Genomic DNA, 21,988 nt, shown 5'->3' with positions numbered 1-21,988 from the left:
ACCATCACCAATTACAAACTTACAAGATATCTCCATTTCAAAAACTTCCATATCCCCTCAGCATCCTTATCCCCCAAATTCTTCCTATCACACAAATAAACAACATATAACCTATCTAGAATCATCTTAATACAACCCTCCACCGACATGTTTTTTCTTTTGAATACACATAAATTCCTAACATCCCAAAGTACTTCTTTAATAATGGCAAGCAACACAAAAAAAACCCTTTCCTTATCTCTCCCTACCATACTAAGTCCAAACATAACCACATCATACGACATATACCTTATACCAGTCAATTCTTTAAACAGCAATCTCATCCCTTTCCACACACCTTGCGCCATTTCACAATTCCAAAATACATGCATCACACTCTCAATCCCATCACACTCATCTCTTGGACACCTCTCATACCTTCCAATCCCTCTATTTCTTTGAAATTCTCTTACCGGTAACGCACCATGCAAACTCTGCCATACTATCTCACGTTGTCTATTTGTTACTCCAACAGTCATTATACTCTTCCACACTCTCCCCACATCTACAGCTCTCACCATATTAATTGAACATTCAACTTCCTCTTTTTTAATGTACCCAATCATACTCTTTTTACTCACAAACACTTCTGGACCCACACCAATCAACCTATAATTCTCCAAAAATTTCACCACATATACATACCAACTAGGACACACAAAAGCATAAGGCACTCTCAAATCTCTTTCCAACCAACCCAATTTACATAACACACTGCCACCCAAATATCTCACCATACATGCACAACTCTTTTCACCTCCCATCATTCTTTTCAAAGCAAAAACAATATTCACACCCAGATACACATCAACATTCGGAAAGTCCATTCCTCCATTTTTACCATCTTTCATTACAATCTCTCTCTTAACTCTTTCCATCTTTGTACCCCACAAAAACACAAATAACATTCTTTTCACCTTTCGCAAAACCATATAACTTGGCGGAAACACAACAGCAACATATAACAGTATTGGCAAAATCACACTCTTCACTATCATAACCTTACCAACCATTGACAACTCTCTCAATCTCCAAAAATTCAATTTCTTTTGCACTCTCTTCCCCACATCCTCCCAACTATTTCTACCATCCAACCGTTCATCCATCTTCACCCCCAACACCTGAATAGGCCCTTCCACCCCTTCCATACCAACATCCTCACTCTGAGTCACACCACCAAAACATTTATATTCACTCTTTCCCCAATTGACCTTAAAACCAGACGCACCACAAAACAGACTTACCAATAACTTGGATCTTCTTACAGCTGCAACAGATTCACTTACCACACATACATCATCCATATAAGCCAACACTTTAACCTCTTTACCACGACCCCCCGGAACTCTCACACCTCTCACACATTTATCCTTACGCAATAATTCTAATAATGGTTCCATAGCACAAATAAAAGCAATAGGTGACAAGGGACATCCCTGTCTCACCCCTGAACATACTTTAATCTCCTCAGTCATCCATCCATTAATCAGAATCTTACTATACACTTCCTTATACAACATTCTCACAATATTCACAAAATCACCTGGAAACCCCATTTTAACTAGCACCTTAAACAAAAACCCATGCGACAAACGGTCAAAAGCTTTTTCAAAATCAATTGACAACACACGAACCACCTGCTTTCTACACATACCATCCCACAATATATCTCTCAACAAACACAAATTCTCACTAATTCTTCTTCCTGGCACACCACACACTTGCTCCTCCCCAATCACTTGCTCTATCACGTCCCTCATTCTATTTGTAATCAGCTTTGCAAATATTTTATAATCCACATTCAACAAAGTTATCGGCCTCCAATTCCTTACATCATTCACATCCCCTTTCTTATAAATCAAAACCACTATCCCACTCTTCATACTTTCCACCAATCTTCCATTAGCCCACATATACTTAAAGATACTCTCCATATCATCCTTCAGTACATCCCACAATTTCACATAAAACTCAGCCGGCAACCCATCCTCTCCAGGAGTCTTATTTTTAGCCATACTATCAACCGTCCTTTTAATTTCTTCCATTCCAATCTCTCTCATTAAACTCTCATACTCATTACAATCTACCTTCTTATCAATCACTTCCAGCACTTCCTCAGCCAAACCCCTATCACACTGTTTGACTGCATATAAGTCCTCATAAAACTCTTTCACCACATTCAGTACAGCTTTGCCTCTCACCAAACCACCATCCTTATCATACACACTCACTAAATCATCCTTTCTCCCAATCACTTTCTTAAAAAAATATCTTGAACACTTTTCATCCTTCTCCAATTTGTCCACTTTTGCTCGGTACATTAACTCTTTTCCTCTTTCATTCAACCAATCCTTTATATCTCTTTTCACAGCATCAATCTTACCATCCACTCTCCATCCCTTCTTTTTCAACTTAATGAGAAACCCCAACCTTTTATTCAGCCATTCATACTTCTTTCTTTCCCTAGCTTTCCTTTTATAACCTTCCCTCTTGAAAAAAACCTTAGTTCTTTCTTTAACCCACTCCCACCAACACAATAAATCCAAAAATTCTTTTTTCTTCTCACACCATAACTTATACTTCTTAATATACCTATCATATACCTCCTTTTCATCCAACAGTTTCACATTAAGCTTCCAGTAACCCCTCCCACTTATGCAAATCTCATCCAACACCAAACCACAACTCACACGCTCATGATCAGAATAAATCACTCTCTCTTGCTTATACCACATACATCCTATCATTTTGGACACAAAACACATATCTAATCTTGACTCACTCCTTCCACTCTCAGCATGATATGTTGCTAACACAGGATTCACACCACACACTTCAACCACATCTCTTAACTTGAAATCACTCACCATACTCTTAAGCATATTTCCAGAAACATCCGCATCCCTCCCAATCTCACAGTTGAAATCACCTACTAACAACACTGGTTCCTTCCCAGACAAAAACCCCTTAATTATTTCAAACAAACCCACCCTCTCCTCCTTATTCACAGGTGCATAAACATTAATTAACTTAAACTTAAACCCATGTAACCCAACCTCCACCAACACACACCTTCCTTCCCTTAACACCATTTGACTACAAACTTTAAACTTATTATTCCTAAACAAAACCCCAACTCCATCATTTCTATTTACATTAGAGCAAGACCACACTGCTGGTCCATATCTCCACTCCTCCTTTTTTGGAGGAAAATCCAATCCACATTCCTGTAGACAAATTATGTCATTATTAGTTCCTGCCAATTCCTCCAGAATGGCCGCTCTTCTATTCTTATTTTTAAAGACTCTAACATTTGACAAACTAACCGAAAAAGACATATCAAATCAAATAACAACCCATAGGAAGAAAAAACCTAGAAGAGAGTTAATGAACTTTACGGCTCAGTGTCGAGGGAGAAGTTTCTTCTCCAATGCATTTATCCATTTCACCCTCAGATATTGCGGCAAAACGATTACTCGTCTCCACCACCGTCTGCTCCATCTTTTCACCACTGGCACCTCTCGCCGCCTTCCGTGGGGGACGAAAAAGATCTTCCTCTCTCTCTTTAGCACTTTCCTCTTCTGAATTCGACCATTCAACTTTTTGAGTGCCAGACACCTGAGGACTAGGCACCTCTTCAATTCTCACCTCCTCCTCCATCTCCTCTTCAATCTCCTCCTGCACCTTCTCTTCCACCACCGTTGCTTTCTCAATAATGCTAGCAATCACACTCTTTTCTGCCATGTCTGCCTTTGCCTTTTCCCTTTTTTTAATTGCCAAATCTTTTCTGGCCTCTTTCTCCTTCTCCCTCTTAGCCACCTCCGGACAATTTCTATACACATGTCCAACAAGGCCACAAAGATCACAAGTTCTGGGCTGTGGACAAGCTCCCGCCTCATGCCCTGGCATTTTACAATTTCGGCACTTCTTATTACCTGGACAAGCCTCTTTAACATGTCCAAACAGCAAACAATCACGGCAAAACAATGGCTGGCCATAATAATAGACATAACCCCGGTTTCCAGCGATTGAAAAATTGGCCGGTGGGTGTTTCACTCCACCAATGCTCCCAGGATCCAGCTTCAGTTTTACAAAGAACTTCCATGTGCCATTAAACACACCCAAACTACTAGTTTGCTTCACTCCCCCTTGGACACTTTCACAGTAGATACTTAGAAAGTTTTTAATCATATCCGGGTCTAAGAACGGATTGTACATATGTACAAACAGAGTCTTCACTCCCATCTCAAACAGAGGAAAAAACTTTACATTTTCCAAGACAGGGTTATTGGCATTTCTTTTCAAACATTCATAGAAGTTCTGGCAATCAGCTTCATAGATGAAGGACACATCATATATTCCTTGCTTCCTATTCTCTTGCACACAGAACAAACTATCCATGCCAAAACCGCCCAATTTCTCCACAAGTTCATGTCCAATGTACTCAATCCGATTCTTACCCCGGTCAGAAGTTTCCACCACAAAACGTACAGTCTTCTCAATCGCAGGGAGGTATTCCTTTCCAGCCATTGTTCTTCTCTTGTCTGTCGATTCCACAGTAAGATCACCACTCCGGATTCCTGCTCAGCAGAACACCCGCACCCCTGACCCAGACCAAGTTTACACTTGATCTTAGCCAAAAGGCCGAGAAGCGATAACCGTGAAAGGGGCGGGCCCAACAAGGTCCCCTTCATGGGCACTATCACTGCTTGCTGTCAGGGAGGCTGCCAGACAATTTTCCATGCACACTCTGGGCTGGGGGGCAGTCAACCACCAGTACACACAGCAGAACCTAAACCCATACCATTATTGCTAAGCAGCAAGACAGGGGCCCATTGCACTCCCACGGGGCCTTTTTAAATGCAATCCATAACCCGGATTTGCCAGGAACCCTTCTTACTCCTCCTACTTGCATGTGACACTGGGCTTAGGATCTGCATAGGAAACACACACACAAGCACACACCTACCTTTGTTGCCTGCAGATGCCTCCTTGGCTGTCCCCAAACGGTATCAAACCAACACCCACGGGAAGCTGTAAGCATAGAGGACATGCCTGCACCCCATTGGACTTACCTGTGTGGGTTAAATCCGGGTTATTTGACAACCTATGGCGGTGATGGTTCTGCTCAGGCAGAGCAGTGCTGATGCTCCTCATAAAGCTGTCGCTGCTGTGAAGGTTCTAGGTGACATCACAAATCCCTATGGTTACATACACAACAAAGCTGGGTTGTTGTTGTTTACACTCTGCAAGGCCTGTGGAAGTGAGTGACATCATAGCACTGTAGTTCTGAGGGTTCTAGATGGATGCAACAATCTCCTGTTGCTTCTATGAAGGCCATAATAGACGACATCACCAAACAGCTCCATAGTCACATACACAGCAAAGGAGAGATGTTGTTTACACCTAGTGATGTCAGTGGTATTGAGTGACATCACAGCACAGTGCTAAGGCTCCTGGGCCTGGACACAGCAGCGGCTGCAATATCTCAACGGAGAATACGTTTATATATATATGTGTGTGTGTGCGCGTATATATATATATATATATATATATATATATATATATATATATCTCCGCCGAAATCACTTTTAAACCCATTTCCACCTTTTTTTCCCTTCTCTTCCTCTTACTTTTTTTTCACGTTTTTTTACGTTTTTCTCCTTTTCGCCTCTTTTCTGGGCGTATTATTCTTCTTTTTCTTCTTTTTTTTCGTCTAATGCATACCCCATCAGTGCAGCAATGCTTATTCAATACCGCCAGCAGATGGAGACACTGGGGGATAATTTTCTAAGGATTTATACTGATTTTTCCTGTCTGAATTTGTCGCACAGAAAGTTGCAGGCCAAATATGTGTGACATTTCTGCGACTTTAGCTTCTAGAGCCTTTTTACAACATTATACATAGGTGCTGAATACATAAAAAGCGACTGTTCAGCGACAGACAAGTCGCATCGGCTGAAAGTAGGCCAGAATGTCAGTCCATGTTGGAGCAGGTTTAGATACAGTCTAAAGCATAGATCTCAAAGTCTGTGCACAGAATTTAGCAAGGGCCTCGCACCTTCTGATGCATCAGGTAGGTGCACAATAGCATAGCCTAACCCTCTGTACTTTGGTCTATATTGATGCGGGACATAGACAGCCAGCTGATGACCAATCCATTAGTGCAATGGATGGCTGGAAGCATTTGTCTTTGCCTTTGCAATACCACAGAAGCAATGCATGGTCAATGTACAGCAATGACACACCTGTGTGAACAGCCAGGAGACCCCCCCCCCCCCATGTTATGTTACATAGTTACATAGTTAGTACGGTCGAAAAAAGACATATGTCCATCAAGTTCAACCAGGGAATTAAGGGGTAGGGGTGTGGCGCGATATTGGGGAAGGGATGAGATTTTATATTTCTTCATAAGCATTAATCTTATTTTGTCAATTAGGAACATTCAGCACCCACCCGCTATCAAGGCAGCTGCCTATCATGTCATGCCCTACCTGCACAGGTGTGCTGGCTACTCAAATGATCCGATTAAGGAGGCCATTTAGTCAGCAGCAGCAGAAGTCCTGTGCCTGGACGCTCCAACAGCGGCCAGACACAAGCAGAAGCAGAAGCAGCAGCAGCACCACCTTTTGTTTTTTGGCTGCAGCAGCAGCAAGGCCCACAGGGCTGGCTAGCTGGCTAGCCAGCAAGCAGGTAGCAATGAAAGTAGGAATCTTTCTTTTTAACCCTGTAAGGGGGTGGTGCACTGTACCCGAAGATACTGCCATATCGGGTCAATGCATAGGGCGACGGAAGCAAGCTTCGAAATCGGCCCCCGTTCTCAAAAATCCATTTAATATATGGTCCCCAGATAGGGGACGTATCAGATATTAAACTGATAAGAACAGATACTACACTTGATCTTAGCCAAAAGGCCGAGAAGCGATAACCGTGAAAGGGGCGGGCCCAACAAGGTCCCCTTCATGGGCACTATCACTGCTTGCTGTCAGGGAGGCTGCCAGACAATTTTCCATGCACACTCTGGGCTGGGGGGCAGTCAACCACCAGTACACACAGCAGAACCTAAACCCATACCATTATTGCTAAGCAGCAAGACAGGGGCCCATTGCACTCCCACGGGGCCTTTTTAAATGCAATCCATAACCCGGATTTGCCAGGAACCCTTCTTACTCCTCCTACTTGCATGTGACACTGGGCTTAGGATCTGCATAGGAAACACACACACAAGCACACACCTACCTTTGTTGCCTGCAGATGCCTCCTTGGCTGTCCCCAAACGGTATCAAACCAACACCCACGGGAAGCTGTAAGCATAGAGGACATGCCTGCACCCCATTGGACTTACCTGTGTGGGTTAAATCCGGGTTATTTGACAACCTATGGCGGTGATGGTTCTGCTCAGGCAGAGCAGTGCTGATGCTCCTCATAAAGCTGTCGCTGCTGTGAAGGTTCTAGGTGACATCACAAATCCCTATGGTTACATACACAACAAAGCTGGGTTGTTGTTGTTTACACTCTGCAAGGCCTGTGGAAGTGAGTGACATCATAGCACTGTAGTTCTGAGGGTTCTAGATGGATGCAACAATCTCCTGTTGCTTCTATGAAGGCCATAATAGACGACATCACCAAACAGCTCCATAGTCACATACACAGCAAAGGAGAGATGTTGTTTACACCTAGTGATGTCAGTGGTATTGAGTGACATCACAGCACAGTGCTAAGGCTCCTGGGCCTGGACACAGCAGCGGCTGCAATATCTCAACGGAGAATACGTTTATATATATATGTGTGTGTGTGTGCGCGTATATATATATATATATATATATATATATATATATATATATATATATATATATATTTCTCCGCCGAAATCACTTTTAAACCCATTTCCACCTTTTTTTCCCTTCTCTTCCTCTTACTTTTTTTTCACGTTTTTTTACATTTTTCTCCTTTTCGCCTCTTTTCTGGGCGTATTATTCTTCTTTTTCTTCTTTTTTTTCGTCTAATGCATACCCCATCAGTGCAGCAATGCTTATTCAATACCGCCAGCAGATGGAGACACTGGGGGATAATTTTCTAAGGATTTATACTGATTTTTCCTGTCTGAATTTGTCGCACAGAAAGTTGCAGGCCAAATATGTGTGACATTTCTGCGACTTTAGCTTCTAGAGCCTTTTTACAACATTATACATAGGTGCTGAATACATAAAAAGCGACTGTTCAGCGACAGACAAGTCGCATCGGCTGAAAGTAGGCCAGAATGTCAGTCCATGTTGGAGCAGGTTTAGATACAGTCTAAAGCATAGATCTCAAAGTCTGTGCACAGAATTTAGCAAGGGCCTCGCACCTTCTGATGCATCAGGTAGGTGCACAATAGCATAGCCTAACCCTCTGTACTTTGGTCTATATTGATGCGGGACATAGACAGCCAGCTGATGACCAATCCATTAGTGCAATGGATGGCTGGAAGCATTTGTCTTTGCCTTTGCAATACCACAGAAGCAATGCATGGTCAATGTACAGCAATGACACACCTGTGTGAACAGCCAGGAGACCCCCCCCCCCCATGTTATGTTACATAGTTACATAGTTAGTACGGTCGAAAAAAGACATATGTCCATCAAGTTCAACCAGGGAATTAAGGGGTAGGGGTGTGGCGCGATATTGGGGAAGGGATGAGATTTTATATTTCTTCATAAGCATTAATCTTATTTTGTCAATTAGGAACATTCAGCACCCACCCGCTATCAAGGCAGCTGCCTATCATGTCATGCCCTACCTGCACAGGTGTGCTGGCTACTCAAATGATCCAATTAAGGAGGCCATTTAGTCAGCAGCAGCAGAAGTCCTGTGCCTGGACGCTCCAACAGCGGCCAGACACAAGCAGAAGCAGAAGCAGCAGCAGCACCACCTTTTGTTTTTTGGCTGCAGCAGCAGCAAGGCCCACAGGGCTGGCTAGCTGGCTAGCCAGCAAGCAGGTAGCAATGAAAGTAGGAATCTTTCTTTTTAACCCTGTAAGGGGGTGGTGCACTGTACCCGAAGATACTGCCATATCGGGTCAATGCATAGGGCGACGGAAGCAAGCTTCGAAATCGGCCCCCGTTCTCAAAAATCCATTTAATATATGGTCCCCAGATAGGGGACGTATCAGATATTAAACTGATAAGAACAGATTTTTTTTTTAACTTGGCTACCCCTGAGGGGTATCTTTTTATTTAGAATTCATAACATTTAACAAAGTGCATTACGATTTATAAATATAATTTTTTTCAATAAAAACAAATTTTGATAATAAAATCACATATAACAATAAAAGTTCCCATAAATACAATCATAATACACTTAAAATGGGCACTTGGTGGCTTTACAAAAGGGCGTTCCATTCATTAAAATACCATTTTCTAGCTAATAAAGGATAATATTTCTTGTCTAATAAAAAGTACTGGTACATATCACTAAAACAAAGAGCTAAAACATCATTCACAGATAAAATCTCATGTTTAAAAAGTAAAATGTTTCTGGCATTCCATAGAGCTGCTTTAACACAGTTTATGATCTTCCATGCCATTGTCTCTTGAGTCCGTATTGGGCATTCCAGACATCCATAAAAAACAGCTGCAGAGTTTAAGTCTTTTATTTCTGTTATCTTCTTCACCAGAGGGAGTATTTTAGTCCATATCCTTTTTGCATAAAAACAAGTCCAGAAAAGGTGGTACACGGTCTCGGGTTCCTGGCAGCCCTCCCTCGGGCATACTGCAGTGTTGGCCATCCTTCTTCGGTGCTGGAATGCCCGGCATGGAAGACACTCGTGTATGCAGCTCCAGGCCAGATCTTTCTGTGAATTAAAAAGATAAATCATATTTGCCATCTTCCATATTTTCATGCATTTCTCTTCATTAAAATTATTCACAGGGGCAATAAAACCACTTTCTTTAATATATTTTAACATTTTTTTGCTATTAGTTACTTCATTAATACTTTTTCCGTTAAAGTTGTACAAGTTGAAAATTTTCTCTAAAATCTTGTATTGTTGGGGAAGATTAAAAGCATAAGGACAGCTTAAAACAGTTTTAAACCACCCATTCCTCCTCATAAAAAAACCTGTATTAAAACGGATAAAATATGACCAGTAACTATCCTTAAAAAGTGTGCTAACACACATGCTAAAAAAACTTGGTAAAAAGGAACGCCCTGATGTCGGGGAAGTCCTTTCCACCCATACCTTTTGGCATCATGACGATCTCTCTTCTCAATTTTTCACTCTTGGAGCTCCATAAAAAGGTAAAACATGCTTTAATAATTTTATTTAAAATAATTTCGGGGGGTGGAAAGACCATGCCAAGATACAATAAAATGGGTAAAATCACCATCCTTGTAACTAAAACCTTCCCCTCCATCGTTAGCTTTCTCATGTTCCACATACAAATTTTTGTGTTTATTTTTTGAGCCACCAAGTCCCAGCTATTAAAACCATTGTTTGACTCACTGAAGGAGACCCCTAAAATCTGCACAGACTCAGACACAGGAATGGGTAAATCCCTTAAAAACAGTCCTCCTATATTTAAAACACTGCTTTTATTAAAATTTACCTTAAAACCGGAGGCACAACAAAAAAATTCAACTTGCTTTAGGGCTTTTTGAAGCGATGGGGTGTCCCTTCCAAGCACTGCCACATCGTCCATGTACCCCACTACTTTAGCCTCTAGTCCCCCTCCTCCCGGCAGGGGGACCCCTCTTATTTGCTTATCTCTCCTCAAGGTGCATAGTAGAGGCTCAAGCGCACATATGAAAAGTAGTGGGGACAAAGGACACCCCTGCTTCACTCCGGAATTTAAAATCACATCCTGTGTCTTAAAACCGTTAACTAAAATCTTGCTTGTGCAGTTTTTATAAAAGGCCTTAAGAGACAATAAAAAGCCTTCAGGTATACCCATTTTCTCTAAAACCTTAAAAAGATAAAAATGTGACACTCTGTCAAAAGCCTTCTCGAAGTCTAAGGATAAAATGGCTAGTTTTCCGTTTCTAGATTTTGGTCACTAATCACATCTTTTAAAAGGTTAAGATTTTCCCATATGCTCCTCCCAGGCACCCCACAGACCTGATTTGAATGGATTATTTTCTCTATTACACTTTTTAATCTATTTGCGCACAGTTTTGCCATCACTTTGTAGTCACAGTTGAGGAGGGTGATTGGTCTCCAGTTCTTTAGATCTGACCGGTCTCCCTTTTTGAACAGCAGGGAGACATCACCCTTCCTCCATGAACCTGGGAGGGCTTTTGTTTTAAATACTTCTGTAAAAAGGGAAAAAAGGTCATCTTTTAAAACACCATAAAAAATGACATAAAACTCAATGGGTATACCGTCAGGACCAGGCACCTTACCGGATTTAAAACTCCTGATCGTCTCTAAAACCTCCTGTTCCGAGATCTCCCTCTGTAAAAGAGACTGGGACACAGGGTCTAAAACATTGGTAATCTCCTTCAATGAGTCATTCATAAAATCAATATCAATATTTTTTGTATTAAAAAGATCCGCATAAAATGAATGTACCCTTTTTAAAATACCCTGTACATCTTTTTCTCCTTGTATATTATCAATTAAAACCTTTTTATCCGTTACTTTCTTAAAAAAGTACCTGGAGCAGGTCTCGTTCTCTTCAAGGTGCTTTATTTTGGATCTGAAAATTATCTCTTTTCCCTTCTGCTCCAGGCACAGTTTTATTTCTTTTTTTAAGTCAGTAATTTCTCTATAAACCTCTATACCATTGTCTCTGAATTTGTACAGGGTTTGCAGACGGGTATTTAGAAGGGAGTAAAACTCACGCTTCTCTTTAGCTCTAGAGATCCCTACTCTAATAAAAAACTCTTTTATTTTTATTTTCATTTTCTCCCACCATATACTGATGGGAGTGTTAGGATCTCTTACCCGTCTGCAGTCCTTGTAGAAGTTGATAAAATCGGATAAAACCTGCGGATCTTCTAAAAGGGATACATTCATCTTCCAGGCATTCCTCCCAGTCTTTTTTCTAAAATCACTCTTCACCTTAAAAGATAAAAGTTTGTGATCAGAAAAAACATTGGTTAAAACATCACACTTAAAAGGCAGTACTTGATAAGAACAGAAGATAAAATCGATCCTGGAGCTGCAGTTTGCGTTGCTCCAGGTCACACCGTCTCTTTCTGGTAAAATACTATTGCATTTCTTAAAAACATCAGTAAGTCTAAAATCAATAATCATATTTTTTAACATAGAAGATGTTTTATCATAGTTTCTACTTACTGAATTGGTAAAACGGTGCTCCCCCCTTAAAATACAATTAAAATCACCTGCTAAAATAAGAGGTTCAGAATCATTGATAAAAAGGGGTAAAATCTCTAACATCCGTGCTCTATCATTTTTATTGGGTGAACCATAAAAATTTAAAAACTGCCATTTAATACCATCAATAAAAGCTTTAACCAATAAAATTCTGCCTGGTAAAATCTCATGAATAAAATCAATAAAAGCATTTCCTTTAAAAAGTATGGCGACCCCTGCTGATCTGGATTCGTTAGATCCAGACCAGACTGATGGACCGTGTACCCAATCTTTTTTATACTTTTCATAATTTAAACTATGCGGGATGCCGCACTCCTGCAGGAAAACCACAGAAGCAGCAAAAATAGACAAGTAGTTAAAAAGGGCAACCCGTTTCGCTCGTGAACTTATACTTCTTACATTCATAGACAATCCGGACAACTCAGCCATTGGAGATGTAAAAAAAAGGGAGGCTCAGATAACAAACTAAAAACCAGATTGCGCACTGGAGCTCTCGTTACCCCCCACCTCTGACTCTACCGTACACATAGAGGAAGCCGGAGAGGAACCACCCTCGCTCGAGCAGCCCCCCTCTTCCAAGACCACAGGTGTATAGACAGAGTACATTGGTAAGAACAGCTTCTGGGCTCCATTCTCTTTTTCGGCGTCCACCTCTTGCCCCTCCATAGGGGTCGGGTGCGTACTTAGGTCCATTTCCGGGACCTCGGAGATGGTCACCCCTGAAACCTCCTCCTGGCTGGGAGGAGGAGGGGTATCCACCGCTGGGACCTGTGGAGGAGCTTCACTTGGAGCCCCCGTCACGACAGGAACTTCCATCTGCTCCTCCTGGACCACCTCCGAGTCCGGACGCCCTTTGGAGCCCCTTCGTCTTTTCACCTTTGCTACTCCGTCCGGGTTTTCACACTCAGGGGGACCCCGAGCAGGAGGACCTTCCGGGGTGGAATCGGGCACCTCTCGCTCTTCCACCTTCTCTGAGGTATCTGCCCGATCCCCTCTCGCATTTCTCTTCCCCGGCCTCCTCTCATTTGGGGTCCCCCTTTCCACCTGTGCCTCTTTCTCCTGGGGTTCTTTTGGGGGGGCCGTGGTCTCCATCTCACAGCTTACCTCTTCTTGTGGGGGGTGCTCCTCCTCTCTGGCTTTTCCCCAGGCTGGTCTCCGGACGTCTCTCTTGGGTTGCCCTTGCTGTTCTGTGGTTTTTTTTGGTCTGTGGGGACAGAAAGCATACACGTGACCAAAGTGACGGCAAAAATTACATCTCAAACCCTTATCACATTTTTCTGTTTCATGTTGCATGCTTCCACATTTCTTACAGGAACTTTCACAATTTTCCTTTATGTGCCCATAACGTTGGCACCTTCTGCAGAAGTTTGGCATTCCCGCAAAAAAGAGGTCGCCACACACATTGTTTAATTTAAAACGAGCAGGCGGTAATAGTATCCCCCCTGGGAGGGTGGGGTCTTTGTTGCACGTGACTTGATATCGCCATTTTGAGGTCCAGACACCACAGTCGTTCATGATTTTTCCTCTGAACTCCACCTTTTTAAAGTAGGCTGCCAGGAACCCATCGATCTCTCTCTGATTTACAAAAGGGGAGTACATCTTCACGACAATCAACTTGGTTTCATCTAGGACGTGCTCGACAATTTGGATACCCTTAAGCCTCGGATCATCTTGCTTTGGAATTTTCATTACTGCATCTAAGAATACGCCTTCCCCTATGAAAGTGCAGTCGTAGATCCTCCGCTTAGGGTAATCCTGGATGGCCAAAATCTCTCGCTTACGAACATTAAGAATCTTGTCGAGCACGTCCTCTATCACGAACCTCATGCCACGTGCATCCGCCGCATCACCTGTGAGAATGACCCGCACAGTGTGTTTAATCCGGGCATAAGCCGGTACCGAACCAGGATCTAGATCTTCATCCATGGTTCATTCGTGTTTTGGTCTGGTTCTCTCCGCTCCAACCAACCAGCAAATTCGCTCAAACCTCTCTCCACCCGAAGGCTTTGAGAGGCGATCGCAACCCGTTACCCTGGGACTAAGCCCTCTCCCCAATAGCAACAAGTGGGTGAAGCCCAGGCAATAAACCTGGGCGATCCCACAAGGCCGAGGAGAGGGGTACCCGAGTACCTTCTGACCAGATCTCCTGTATTACTACACTTGATCTTAGCCAAAAGGCCGAGAAGCGATAACCGTGAAAGGGGCGGGCCCAACAAGGTCCCCTTCATGGGCACTATCACTGCTTGCTGTCAGGGAGGCTGCCAGACAATTTTCCATGCACACTCTGGGCTGGGGGGCAGTCAACCACCAGTACACACAGCAGAACCTAAACCCATACCATTATTGCTAAGCAGCAAGACAGGGGCCCATTGCACTCCCACGGGGCCTTTTTAAATGCAATCCATAACCCGGATTTGCCAGGAACCCTTCTTACTCCTCCTACTTGCATGTGACACTGGGCTTAGGATCTGCATAGGAAACACACACACAAGCACACACCTACCTTTGTTGCCTGCAGATGCCTCCTTGGCTGTCCCCAAACGGTATCAAACCAACACCCACGGGAAGCTGTAAGCATAGAGGACATGCCTGCACCCCATTGGACTTACCTGTGTGGGTTAAATCCGGGTTATTTGACAACCTATGGCGGTGATGGTTCTGCTCAGGCAGAGCAGTGCTGATGCTCCTCATAAAGCTGTCGCTGCTGTGAAGGTTCTAGGTGACATCACAAATCCCTATGGTTACATACACAACAAAGCTGGGTTGTTGTTGTTTACACTCTGCAAGGCCTGTGGAAGTGAGTGACATCATAGCACTGTAGTTCTGAGGGTTCTAGATGGATGCAACAATCTCCTGTTGCTTCTATGAAGGCCATAATAGACGACATCACCAAACAGCTCCATAGTCACATACACAGCAAAGGAGAGATGTTGTTTACACCTAGTGATGTCAGTGGTATTGAGTGACATCACAGCACAGTGCTAAGGCTCCTGGGCCTGGACACAGCAGCGGCTGCAATATCTCAACGGAGAATACGTTTATATATATGTGTGTGTGTGCGCGTATATATATATATATATATATATATATATATATATATATATATATATATATATATTCTCCGCCGAAATCACTTTTAAACCCATTTCCACCTTTTTTTCCCTTCTCTTCCTCTTACTTTTTTTTCACGTTTTTTTACGTTTTTCTCCTTTTCGCCTCTTTTCTGGGCGTATTATTCTTCTTTTTCTTCTTTTTTTTCGTCTAATGCATACCCCATCAGTGCAGCAATGCTTATTCAATACCGCCAGCAGATGGAGACACTGGGGGATAATTTTCTAAGGATTTATACTGATTTTTCCTGTCTGAATTTGTCGCACAGAAAGTTGCAGGCCAAATATGTGTGACATTTCTGCGACTTTAGCTTCTAGAGCCTTTTTACAACATTATACATAGGTGCTGAATACATAAAAAGCGACTGTTCAGCGACAGACAAGTCGCATCGGCTGAAAGTAGGCCAGAATGTCAGTCCATGTTGGAGCAGGTTTAGATACAGTCTAAAGCATAGATCTCAAAGTCTGTGCACAGAATTTAGCAAGGGCCTCGCACCTTCTGATGCATCAGGTAGGTGCACAATAGCATAGCCTAACCCTCTGTACTTTGGTCTATATTGATGCGGGACATAGACAGCCAGCTGATGACCAATCCATTAGTGCAATGGATGGCTGGAAGCATTTGTCTTTGCCTTTGCAATACCACAGAAGCAATGCATGGTCAATGTACAGCAATGACACACCTGTGTGAACAGCCAGGAGACCCCCCCCCCCCCATGTTATGTTACATAGTTACATAGTTAGTACGGTCGAAAAAAGACATATGTCCATCAAGTTCAACCAGGGAATTAAGGGGTAGGGGTGTGGCGCGATATTGGGGAAGGGATGAGATTTTATATTTCTTCATAAGCATTAATCTTATTTTGTCAATTAGGAACATTCAGCACCCACCCGCTATCAAGGCAGCTGCCTATCATGTCATGCCCTACCTGCACAGGTGTGCTGGCTACTCAAATGATCCAATTAAGGAGGCCATTTAGTCAGCAGCAGCAGAAGTCCTGTGCCTGGACGCTCCAACAGCGGCCAGACACAAGCAGAAGCAGAAGCAGCAGCAGCACCACCTTTTGTTTTTTGGCTGCAGCAGCAGCAAGGCCCACAGGGCTGGCTAGCTGGCTAGCCAGCAAGCAGGTAGCAATGAAAGTAGGAATCTTTCTTTTTAACCCTGTAAGGGGGTGGTGCACTGTACCCGAAGATACTGCCATATCGGGTCAATGCATAGGGCGACGGAAGCAAGCTTCGAAATCGGCCCCCGTTCTCAAAAATCCATTTAATATATGGTCCCCAGATAGGGGACGTATCAGATATTAAACTGATAAGAACAGATACTACACTTGATCTTAGCCAAAAGGCCGAGAAGCGATAACCGTGAAAGGGGCGGGCCCAACAAGGTCCCCTTCATGGGCACTATCACTGCTTGCTGTCAGGGAGGCTGCCAGACAATTTTCCATGCACACTCTGGGCTGGGGGGCAGTCAACCACCAGTACACACAGCAGAACCTAAACCCATACCATTATTGCTAAGCAGCAAGACAGGGGCCCATTGCACTCCCACGGGGCCTTTTTAAATGCAATCCATAACCCGGATTTGCCAGGAACCCTTCTTACTCCTCCTACTTGCATGTGACACTGGGCTTAGGATCTGCATAGGAAACACACACACAAGCACACACCTACCTTTGTTGCCTGCAGATGCCTCCTTGGCTGTCCCCAAACGGTATCAAACCAACACCCACGGGAAGCTGTAAGCATAGAGGACATGCCTGCACCCCATTGGACTTACCTGTGTGGGTTAAATCCGGGTTATTTGACAACCTATGGCGGTGATGGTTCTGCTCAGGCAGAGCAGTGCTGATGCTCCTCATAAAGCTGTCGCTGCTGTGAAGGTTCTAGGTGACATCACAAATCCCTATGGTTACATACACAACAAAGCTGGGTTGTTGTTGTTTACACTCTGCAAGGCCTGTGGAAGTGAGTGACATCATAGCACTGTAGTTCTGAGGGTTCTAGATGGATGCAACAATCTCCTGTTGCTTCTATGAAGGCCATAATAGACGACATCACCAAACAGCTCCATAGTCACATACACAGCAAAGGAGAGATGTTGTTTACACCTAGTGATGTCAGTGGTATTGAGTGACATCACAGCACAGTGCTAAGGCTCCTGGGCCTGGACACAGCAGCGGCTGCAATATCTCAACGGAGAATACGTTTATATATGTGTGTGTGTGTGCGCGTATATATATATATATATATATATATATATATGTATATATATATATATATATATATATATATATATATATATATTTCTCCGCCGAAATCACTTTTAAACCCATTTCCACCTTTTTTTCCCTTCTCTTCCTCTTACTTTTTTTTCACGTTTTTTTACGTTTTTCTCCTTTTCGCCTCTTTTCTGGGCGTATTATTCTTCTTTTTCTTCTTTTTTTTCGTCTAATGCATACCCCATCAGTGCAGCAATGCTTATTCAATACCGCCAGCAGATGGAGACACTGGGGGATAATTTTCTAAGGATTTATACTGATTTTTCCTGTCTGAATTTGTCGCACAGAAAGTTGCAGGCCAAATATGTGTGACATTTCTGCGACTTTAGCTTCTAGAGCCTTTTTACAACATTATACATAGGTGCTGAATACATAAAAAGCGACTGTTCAGCGACAGACAAGTCGCATCGGCTGAAAGTAGGCCAGAATGTCAGTCCATGTTGGAGCAGGTTTAGATACAGTCTAAAGCATAGATCTCAAAGTCTGTGCACAGAATTTAGCAAGGGCCTCGCACCTTCTGATGCATCAGGTAGGTGCACAATAGCATAGCCTAACCCTCTGTACTTTGGTCTATATTGATGCGGGACATAGACAGCCAGCTGATGACCAATCCATTAGTGCAATGGATGGCTGGAAGCATTTGTCTTTGCCTTTGCAATACCACAGAAGCAATGCATGGTCAATGTACAGCAATGACACACCTGTGGGAACAGCCAGGAGACCCCCCCCCCATGTTATGTTACATAGTTACATAGTTAGTACGGTCGAAAAAAGACATATGTCCATCAAGTTCAACCAGGGAATTAAGGGGTAGGGGTGTGGCGCGATATTGGGGAAGGGATGAGATTTTATATTTCTTCATAAGCATTAATCTTATTTTGTCAATTAGGAACATTCAGCACCCACCCGCTATCAAGGCAGCTGCCTATCATGTCATGCCCTACCTGCACAGGTGTGCTGGCTACTCAAATGATCCAATTAAGGAGGCCATTTAGTCAGCAGCAGCAGAAGTCCTGTGCCTGGACGCTCCAACAGCGGCCAGACACAAGCAGAAGCAGAAGCAGCAGCAGCACCACCTTTTGTTTTTTGGCTGCAGCAGCAGCAAGGCCCACAGGGCTGGCTAGCTGGCTAGCCAGCAAGCAGGTAGCAATGAAAGTAGGAATCTTTCTTTTTAACCCTGTAAGGGGGTGGTGCACTGTACCCGAAGATACTGCCATATCGGGTCAATGCATAGGGCGACGGAAGCAAGCTTCGAAATCGGCCCCCGTTCTCAAAAATCCATTTAATATATGGTCCCCAGATAGGGGACGTATCAGATATTAAACTGATAAGAACAGATACTACACTTGATCTTAGCCAAAAGGCCGAGAAGCGATAACCGTGAAAGGGGCAGGCCCAACAAGGTCCCCTTCATGGGCACTATCACTGCTTGCTGTCAGGGAGGCTGCCAGACAATTTTCCATGCACACTCTGGGCTGGGGGGCAGTCAACCACCAGTACACACAGCAGAACCTAAACCCATACCATTATTGCTAAGCAGCAAGACAGGGGCCCATTGCACTCCCACGGGGCCTTTTTAAATGCAATCCATAACCCGGATTTGCCAGGAACCCTTCTTACTCCTCCTACTTGCATGTGACACTGGGCTTAGGATCTGCATAGGAAACACACACACAAGCACACACCTACCTTTGTTGCCTGCAGATGCCTCCTTGGCTGTCCCCAAACGGTATCAAACCAACACCCACGGGAAGCTGTAAGCATAGAGGACATGCCTGCACCCCATTGGACTTACCTGTGTGGGTTAAATCCGGGTTATTTGACAACCTATGGCGGTGATGGTTCTGCTCAGGCAGAGCAGTGCTGATGCTCCTCATAAAGCTGTCGCTGCTGTGAAGGTTCTAGGTGACATCACAAATCCCTATGGTTACATACACAACAAAGCTGGGTTGTTGTTGTTTACACTCTGCAAGGCCTGTGGAAGTGAGTGACATCATAGCACTGTAGTTCTGAGGGTTCTAGATGGATGCAACAATCTCCTGTTGCTTCTATGAAGGCCATAATAGACGACATCACCAAACAGCTCCATAGTCACATACACAGCAAAGGAGAGATGTTGTTTACACCTAGTGATGTCAGTGGTATTGAGTGACATCACAGCACAGTGCTAAGGCTCCTGGGCCTGGACACAGCAGCGGCTGCAATATCTCAACGGAGAATACGTTTATATATATGTGTGTGTGTGCGCGTATATATATATATATATATATATATATATATATATGTATATATATATATATATATATATATATATATATATATATATATTTCTCCGCCGAAATCACTTTTAAACCCATTTCCACCTTTTTTTCCCTTCTCTTCCTCTTACTTTTTTTTCACGTTTTTTTACGTTTTTCTCCTTTTCGCCTCTTTTCTGGGCGTATTATTCTTCTTTTTCTTCTTTTTTTTCGTCTAATGCATACCCCATCAGTGCAGCAATGCTTATTCAATACCGCCAGCAGATGGAGACACTGGGGGATAATTTTCTAAGGATTTATACTGATTTTTCCTGTCTGAATTTGTCGCACAGAAAGTTGCAGGCCAAATATGTGTGACATTTCTGCGACTTTAGCTTCTAGAGCCTTTTTACAACATTATACATAGGTGCTGAATACATAAAAAGCGACTGTTCAGCGACAGACAAGTCGCATCGGCTGAAAGTAGGCCAGAATGTCAGTCCATGTTGGAGCAGGTTTAGATACAGTCTAAAGCATAGATCTCAAAGTCTGTGCACAGAATTTAGCAAGGGCCTCGCACCTTCTGATGCATCAGGTAGGTGCACAATAGCATAGCCTAACCCTCTGTACTTTGGTCTATATTGATGCGGGACATAGACAGCCAGCTGATGACCAATCCATTAGTGCAATGGATGGCTGGAAGCATTTGTCTTTGCCTTTGCAATACCACAGAAGCAATGCATGGTCAATGTACAGCAATGACACACCTGTGGGAACAGCCAGGAGACCCCCCCCCCCATGTTATGTTACATAGTTACATAGTTAGTACGGTCGAAAAAAGACATATGTCCATCAAGTTCAACCAGGGAATTAAGGGGTAGGGGTGTGGCGCGATATTGGGGAAGGGATGAGATTTTATATTTCTTCATAAGCATTAATCTTATTTTGTCAATTAGGAACATTCAGCACCCACCCACTATCAAGGCAGCTGCCTATCATGTCATGCCCTACCTGCACAGGTGTGCTGGCTACTCAAATGATCCAATTAAGGAGGCCATTTAGTCAGCAGCAGCAGAAGTCCTGTGCCTGGACGCTCCAACAGCGGCCAGACACAAGCAGAAGCAGAAGCAGCAGCAGCACCACCTTTTGTTTTTTGGCTGCAGCAGCAGCAAGGCCCACAGGGCTGGCTAGCTGGCTAGCCAGCAAGCAGGTAGCAATGAAAGTAGGAATCTTTCTTTTTAACCCTGTAAGGGGGTGGTGCACTGTACCCGAAGATACTGCCATATCGGGTCAATGCATAGGGCGACGGAAGCAAGCTTCGAAATCGGCCCCCGTTCTCAAAAATCCATTTAATATATGGTCCCCAGATAGGGGACGTATCAGATATTAAACTGATAAGAACAGATACTACACTTGATCTTAGCCAAAAGGCCGAGAAGCGATAACCGTGAAAGGGGCGGGCCCAACAAGGTCCCCTTCATGGGCACTATCACTGCTTGCTGTCAGGGAGGCTGCCAGACAATTTTCCATGCACACTCTGGGCTGGGGGGCAGTCAACCACCAGTACACACAGCAGAACCTAAACCCATACCATTATTGCTAAGCAGCAAGACAGGGGCCCATTGCACTCCCACGGGGCCTTTTTAAATGCAATCCATAACCCGGATTTGCCAGGAACCCTTCTTACTCCTCCTACTTGCATGTGACACTGGGCTTAGGATCTGCATAGGAAACACACACACAAGCACACACCTACCTTTGTTGCCTGCAGATGCCTCCTTGGCTGTCCCCAAACGGTATCAAACCAACACCCACGGGAAGCTGTAAGCATAGAGGACATGCCTGCACCCCATTGGACTTACCTGTGTGGGTTAAATCCGGGTTATTTGACAACCTATGGCGGTGATGGTTCTGCTCAGGCAGAGCAGTGCTGATGCTCCTCATAAAGCTGTCGCTGCTGTGAAGGTTCTAGGTGACATCACAAATCCCTATGGTTACATA

At 43.7% G+C, this 21,988-nt stretch overlaps 5 non-coding genes and 1 pseudogene across 5 annotated transcripts; all 6 read right to left on the bottom strand.

Moving 5' to 3' along the window:
* Positions 1-6,774: 6,774 nt before the first annotated feature.
* LOC130307143 (U2 spliceosomal RNA) lies at positions 6,775-6,965 on the bottom strand. Its single transcript, XR_008856355.1, has one exon. It is a non-coding gene; the product is annotated as a U2 spliceosomal RNA (small nuclear RNA).
* A 2,094-nt stretch (positions 6,966-9,059) lies between these two features.
* LOC130307244 (U2 spliceosomal RNA) lies at positions 9,060-9,246 on the bottom strand. Its single transcript, XR_008856452.1, has one exon. It is a non-coding gene; the product is annotated as a U2 spliceosomal RNA (small nuclear RNA).
* Positions 9,247-14,415: 5,169 nt separating this feature from the next.
* LOC130307270 (U2 spliceosomal RNA) lies at positions 14,416-14,548 on the bottom strand (annotated as a pseudogene).
* A 2,090-nt stretch (positions 14,549-16,638) lies between these two features.
* Positions 16,639-16,829, bottom strand: LOC130307132 (U2 spliceosomal RNA). Its single transcript, XR_008856344.1, has one exon. It is a non-coding gene; the product is annotated as a U2 spliceosomal RNA (small nuclear RNA).
* Positions 16,830-18,935: 2,106 nt separating this feature from the next.
* LOC130307119 (U2 spliceosomal RNA) lies at positions 18,936-19,126 on the bottom strand. The gene has a single exon (XR_008856332.1). It is a non-coding gene; the product is annotated as a U2 spliceosomal RNA (small nuclear RNA).
* Positions 19,127-21,239: 2,113 nt separating this feature from the next.
* LOC130307107 (U2 spliceosomal RNA) lies at positions 21,240-21,430 on the bottom strand. The gene has a single exon (XR_008856320.1). It is a non-coding gene; the product is annotated as a U2 spliceosomal RNA (small nuclear RNA).
* Positions 21,431-21,988: the final 558 nt, after the last annotated feature.

The sequence above is a fragment of the Hyla sarda genome, unplaced genomic scaffold (assembly GCF_029499605.1).
Source record: "Hyla sarda isolate aHylSar1 unplaced genomic scaffold, aHylSar1.hap1 scaffold_142, whole genome shotgun sequence".
Classification (NCBI taxonomy): domain Eukaryota; kingdom Metazoa; phylum Chordata; class Amphibia; order Anura; family Hylidae; genus Hyla; species Hyla sarda.
This window is presented reverse-complemented; position numbering and strand designations above follow the sequence as displayed.